This window comes from Melospiza georgiana, chromosome 30, assembly GCF_028018845.1.
Source record: "Melospiza georgiana isolate bMelGeo1 chromosome 30, bMelGeo1.pri, whole genome shotgun sequence".
Taxonomy (NCBI): domain Eukaryota; kingdom Metazoa; phylum Chordata; class Aves; order Passeriformes; family Passerellidae; genus Melospiza; species Melospiza georgiana.
The window spans coordinates 428,548-434,460 of NC_080459.1; positions in this window are offsets into that span (position 1 = coordinate 428,548).

The following is a 5,913-nucleotide window of genomic DNA, read 5'->3' on the forward strand; positions in this document are numbered from 1 at the left end:
CCAGGAGTTCCCTGTTTCCAGTGTCCTCACTTTGGGGTTATGCGGTCCCTATTCTCAGAGCTGCTGGGGGGCCCATGGGTCCTGGGAATTCCTCCTCTCCTGGGTCCTGATTACACAGCCCAAGGGTCTTTTGTGGATGCCAGGGATAATGGGCAAATTTATGATGCTCATATCCCCATTTGTCTGAAATAAGCTTTGCACCTTTAAGGCTGGTTCTGAGAACAAAGATGGAGGAAGAAGAAGCATGGAGTTTGTTTTCAGAACCTCTCTCACTCCTCCACATTCCGGCTCCTCTGTTGTCTGTGGACGGACAGACAGCGGGACAGAGCCTTCCTTTGCTTTTAGTTAGTTTTAGCTAGCAGAGGAAGAGAAGTTCCCTGGACTGTGGTTTTTGGTTTTCCTTTTCTTTGGACCTGTCTAAACCTGCTCTGCACTGAACATCCAGAAGAGCACCAGGTGCTCACACCTGTGCCCCACCGGGGGGGGGGGCTGGGCAATGGCATTTCCAGCACCAGAGAGACTCATAAGAGACTGATAAGAGACTGATAAGTGACTCATAAGAGACTGAGCAAGCCAAGCTACAGCCCACGGAGGGACTTTGTGAGTTTGTCATCTCTTTTGGAGCAGCAAGCAGTTTTATTGTTTAATACTGTTCATTTTTGGGGTTGGTGAGTGCTTTGCCTGTTAAATAAACAGTTTTTTCCACTTCTCTCAAAGGAAATACTTTTGCAGAATCAGTTGGAGGAGGGGCCACTTGACTTTGGTCTTCTACAGGAAACACCTTTAGAGGTTTTTCTCCCAAAACTGCCCTAAACCAGGACATTGGCTTTGAAGGTCCCACTGGCCAAGTCCATCTCTAGAAGTCACTGGGTGTCTGGTGGCCAGAAATACCTTCAAAAACCAGGAATTCCAAAAACACTCTTCTAGGAGTTGCCCATTTCCAGTGTCCTGACTTTGAGGTTATGTGGGTCCCTCTTCTCAGAGCTCTGCTCTGGGGGGTCCTGGGCATTCCCCCTCTCCCAGGTCCTGCTCAGGCATGCTGAGGGGGTTTTGGAGGTCTCAGAGCTCATCCTCCCCTGATTCTGTGGAAATTGTTTTTGTGATTCATGTCAATTGGCAATGGAATCAGCAAATCCTTCTATCCGCTGTGTCCAAAAGAGACACAAAGAAAAGTTCTGAAACTTTATGACCAAATAGTCAAATAAAGCATCAAAATCAAAGAAGTATAGTAGAGCAAAAGAGATGAGGTAGCAAGATGACTGATGCTTAGAATAAAATAGAGGAAGTTGGGGTAAAGCTAAGAGATATTGCAAAAAAGCAATTAAAATCTTATGTATAATAAAAAACTTGATGCACTTGACAAAATCGTGTAGCAGACATCAGTCTAAGACCTCCCTCCAGACAACCACAACAAGGATAGAAATCAATGACCACCTGGAAAGATTATGAAATTGGTGCTCCCAGCTTATTGATATTTGCTAATTTGGACTAACCAAGCACATTGGAAAATGCTTTGTAGGCTTAAAAACAGTATGTATACTTTACCAAACTGTGTGTGCTGTGAGGGGAGCAGTGACTCTCTGGCCACCCAGCGCTGCTTGCTTGCTTTAAAATAAAAGGAATAGAAGTAAAATTTGGATTGGCTATTGAAATTTTACATCAGGTGTTCCAGGGTCCCCTTTCTCCAGCATCCCTCCACTCCAGGCACTCAGCGCTTCCCCTGCTCCCCTTTGCACTCCTAAGAGATCCAAAAATATCCCCTCATCAAATGAATTAAAAACACCTCTCTCAGCGACACCGAAACATATTTGGGACTCAACTCCTGTGAAAAAAGCCAATCACTTGTTTTTAAAATTTTAAAAGTTTAATAGTAATAAAATTATTATAAAAATAGTAATACAACTTGAGTAATAATAATTTGGACAATTTGAATTAGGACAATACGAGACAACAAACAGAAAGAGTTATGGACGTCCGGGTACCTTTTTCTGGGCAGCACAAACCCAGAAAAGGACCCCCGCTAACAAAGAATTAACCCTTAAAAACAATAGCGCGTTGCATATTCATACACCTCATACATGATGCATAAATTCCATTCAAACACAGGATTCTGTCTGATCACCATCAACTTTCTCCTTCTAATCCTAACAGCCCCTTCGAGGCAGGATTCTGGCTGGTCAGTGTCAGCTTCTTTCTTCTAATCCTAACAGTGCCTTAGAGGCAGGAAGAAGTTCATTTCTTCTGGTAAGAGAGCAATAAATTCTTTTCTCTGAAAGATTTAGGTGTCCTGTGGCTGCTATCTGGTGCGAGTGCCTCATTCATTTCTTTAAAAAAACCCCACTAACATAATTCTTATTTTAACTAAAAGAGTTACCTTTTAATTACAAGACTACATTTATTATTAAAATGTTAATACAGCACTATTAATCAATACATCAAAATACATATGGTAAATGTGAAAAATGCATGCATTTTATGATTGGCTTTTCGCAAATATTAAAATGAATATTATATGTGTTGTGTTAGAAAGTAATGCTGTATTAATTCTCTTAAGTACCATGTTAAATATAGTTTTAGGTTATAAAAATTGTTAAAATAGAAACAATGCTATGTCGGATACTTTTTTAAAGAAAGGACTTGCAGCAAGATAGCAGCCACAGGACACCTAAATTTTTCCGAGAAAGAGAATTTTTTGCTCTCTTATCAGAAGAAACGAACTTCTTCCTGCCTCGAAGGGGCTGTTAGGATTAGAAGGAAGAAGTTGACCATGACCAGACAGAATCCTGTGTTTGAAAGGAATTTATGCATCATCTATGAGGTGTATGAATATGCAACGGGCTATTGTTTTTAAGGGTTATTCCTCTGTTAGCGGGGTCCTTTTTCGGGCTCATGCTGCCCAGAAAAAGGTACCCGGACATCCGTAACTCTTTGTATTTCTTGTCTTGTATTGTCCTAATTGAAATTGTCTAAATTATTATTATTCTAAATGTCTTACTATTTTAAGAACCATTTTATTACTTATAAACTTTTAAAATTTTAAAAACAAGTGATTGGCGTTTTTCGCACACCATAAGCACACGTACCTTTGGTTAAAACAATGCTTGCTTATTTCGAATACAATACCTGCTTGTAAGCCTTAAAACACAATGCAGAGCTCCATTCTTAAGCTTTAACCTTCCTAATATCTTGCTAGATAAACTTTCTGAAGCTTAGAGAGCTATTCAGACAAGCATTAATACACAGGCCAATGTTCTATTTGCCTTTGCTTTTTCTACAGTTTAAATAATTTTTCTGCTGACCAATCTCATGGCTGCTGCTTTAGCTCCAATCACAGTTCTGCTGTCTCTTGCAGCTTTCCCAAACCCTTCTGATTTTATGGATTCCCACAGTAAATATCTGCATAGAGCCATATAATATACACTTTTCACAACTCCGGAATCGGCAAGGTCCAAACCCCAGCAAAATCCCCCTCTCCCCCCACAAAAACCCTCCCGGAGCTGCCGCTTCCCCTCGGCGCTCACCTGCGGGACGCAGGGCAATGCGATGCTGCCGGGCCCAGCTGAGCTGCGGGCTCGCCTTGGAACCCCGCAATGCTCCTTCCCCGGCTGCTGCTCCTCCTCGGGCTGCTCCCTCCGTGCTGCTCCTGTTCCTGCTCCTCCCCTTCCCCTCTCTCTCCCCTTCCTCCCGCTCCAAGGCCAGATCCCCCTTTCGCACCCCCTCTGCCCCACGGCCGCAGCAGCGCCGGCTCTGGGGTGTTGGGGGAGATGAAACAGGAAAGCCTTACAAATATGATTGTCTGGCAAAAGATTTTGAGAATATGGAAACTATAAGCGAGATTGAAATGAAAGCAAGCTTTGAGATCCCTCAGTTACTGAACAACGGGAAAACAACGATGTGGCCGCTGAAAGTAATCCCCTTTTGATGGAACAATTCCTTCTGCTTGCAGGCAGGTCCCAGGGTCAGAGCAGCCCCTACTGAAGGGGTCCAAAGAGGAGTTTTTAGGGTTTAAAATGTAGCACAGGATGGTAATGTAGTGATTCTTATAGGCGGTATGGAAACGCTATAGGATTTGTATATTGTACTAGATTGGTTAAGTGAGAATCAGAATATTCAACACAGAAGAAGATTTATTGTATTGTAACGGGAACTTCGCTCTCTTAGCTCTTACCTCTCTTACTCTTGCTCTTACCTCTTGTCTCTTAGCTCTTGCCTTTGATGCTCTTACCCCTTTTACTCTCTTATGCTTTTACTCTCTTACCCTGTCATCCTCTCTACCCCTCTCTTCTCTTGGGCCTGCTCTGAGCTGTGGCTGCAGCTCCAAGCAGGGCCCTGCACCCAGGCCCTTTGCAATAAACCCCAAATCCCAGCAGGGCCCTGCACCCAGGCCCTTTGCAATAAACCCCAAATCCCAGCAGGGCCCTGCACCCAGGCCCTTTGCAATAAACCCCAAGTTCCATGACCTGGCTGCAGTGATCTCTCATCTCCGTCTGTCCTGACCGTGCCACCCCCATCAATCCTACACTGGGGCAGGGGGAGAAACCCTCAGAGCCCCCAGTGATGGGCAGGGGGCTCAGGGCTCGGGGATTAAGATGTACTTGTAGTTTTCTTCGTATGTCTAGGCTCTGAAGCAGGGTTTGTCATTGTTGTGAAACCAAGATTTGTCAGGACCCAGGACATCCCTCTGGCTGTCCGGAGCAGCCAAGACCCGTGCCAGGGGGCTCAGAGACCCTGGCACAGAGCCCAAAATGCCCCTGTGGTTTTGATTATGACCCATGGAGCAAATTACCAATCTGGTATGAAGATCAGCAAGCCACAACACTTTAGTTAGTGAAGTTATTACGGGATGGAAAAGTAGATTTTAGGGGTTTTGGTATGGGGGTTCAGGAGGCAAGATGGAGGGAACTGGGTGTGTCCAGCTTTCTCCTTCTTCTTCTTGGCCTCCATCTTCTGCTGTGATGTTGGCACTTACAGATTGGTTTAGAGTAGAAGCTCACTGTCTAACATAGGTGATAGGTAAGTAATTGTAAACATTGTATATGTAGTTTTTAGTTTAAAGACATAACACTGCCCCGGGGGAGGCAGAGTGCCTGGAACTGTCCTGCTGGAGGGACCTTGGCAAAGCAGGAGAATATTTTTTATAGATAAGATAAAATAAACATCCTTGAGACTGAGAAATGAAGAGCCCTGACTCCTTCTTCAAGCACCAGGCTGGGAAAAGAGACTTTGGAACTTTTCTCATGGTCACTCTGACCAGCCAGAGATCCTGACAAAGATTAATCAAGGATTAATACTGAAATAGATGTTCTAATCTATCCTTGCACTTCTGCTGGTCCCTAGGAAGGCTGGTGGGTGATTTCTGTCTGTGTTCAAATATTTAAAGCAACAACAAATAGTCCCATACTTGATATTTCAGATGAACAATTTAATGGCATCCTAACATTGTTTACACAATCTTATAACATGCATATTTTACTCCTTGTGAAGCTGAAATGTTTTTAAATACAAAAAATTCTACTGAAATTTTAGAAGTTTTGAAACCATTTTAACATACAGAAAACAAAACAGTCTGAAAAGACAGGTCTAACAGCCATTAAAATGCAGGAAAAAGCAAGAGGACTTCAGGTAAAAGAACATTCATTTAACAGCTACATTTCTTCCACTAAGTATTTATGTGTTAAGAAAAACAGAGCAAATTTAAAAGAACAGAAGTTCTTCAAAACCAGAATTTCTAATGCCAGAAACAGCTTTGAAACAACTTTCTATGTAGTTCTGTTAATTTCAAAATTTAAAATTGGCCCGTTTTTGTTACAACATTTTGAAGTATTAAACACACTGAGTATAACAGAAAAATGCAACAAAGCACTAACTCTGAGAGAAAAACAACCCTGCAAGCAATGCCAGGGCACTGGGTAT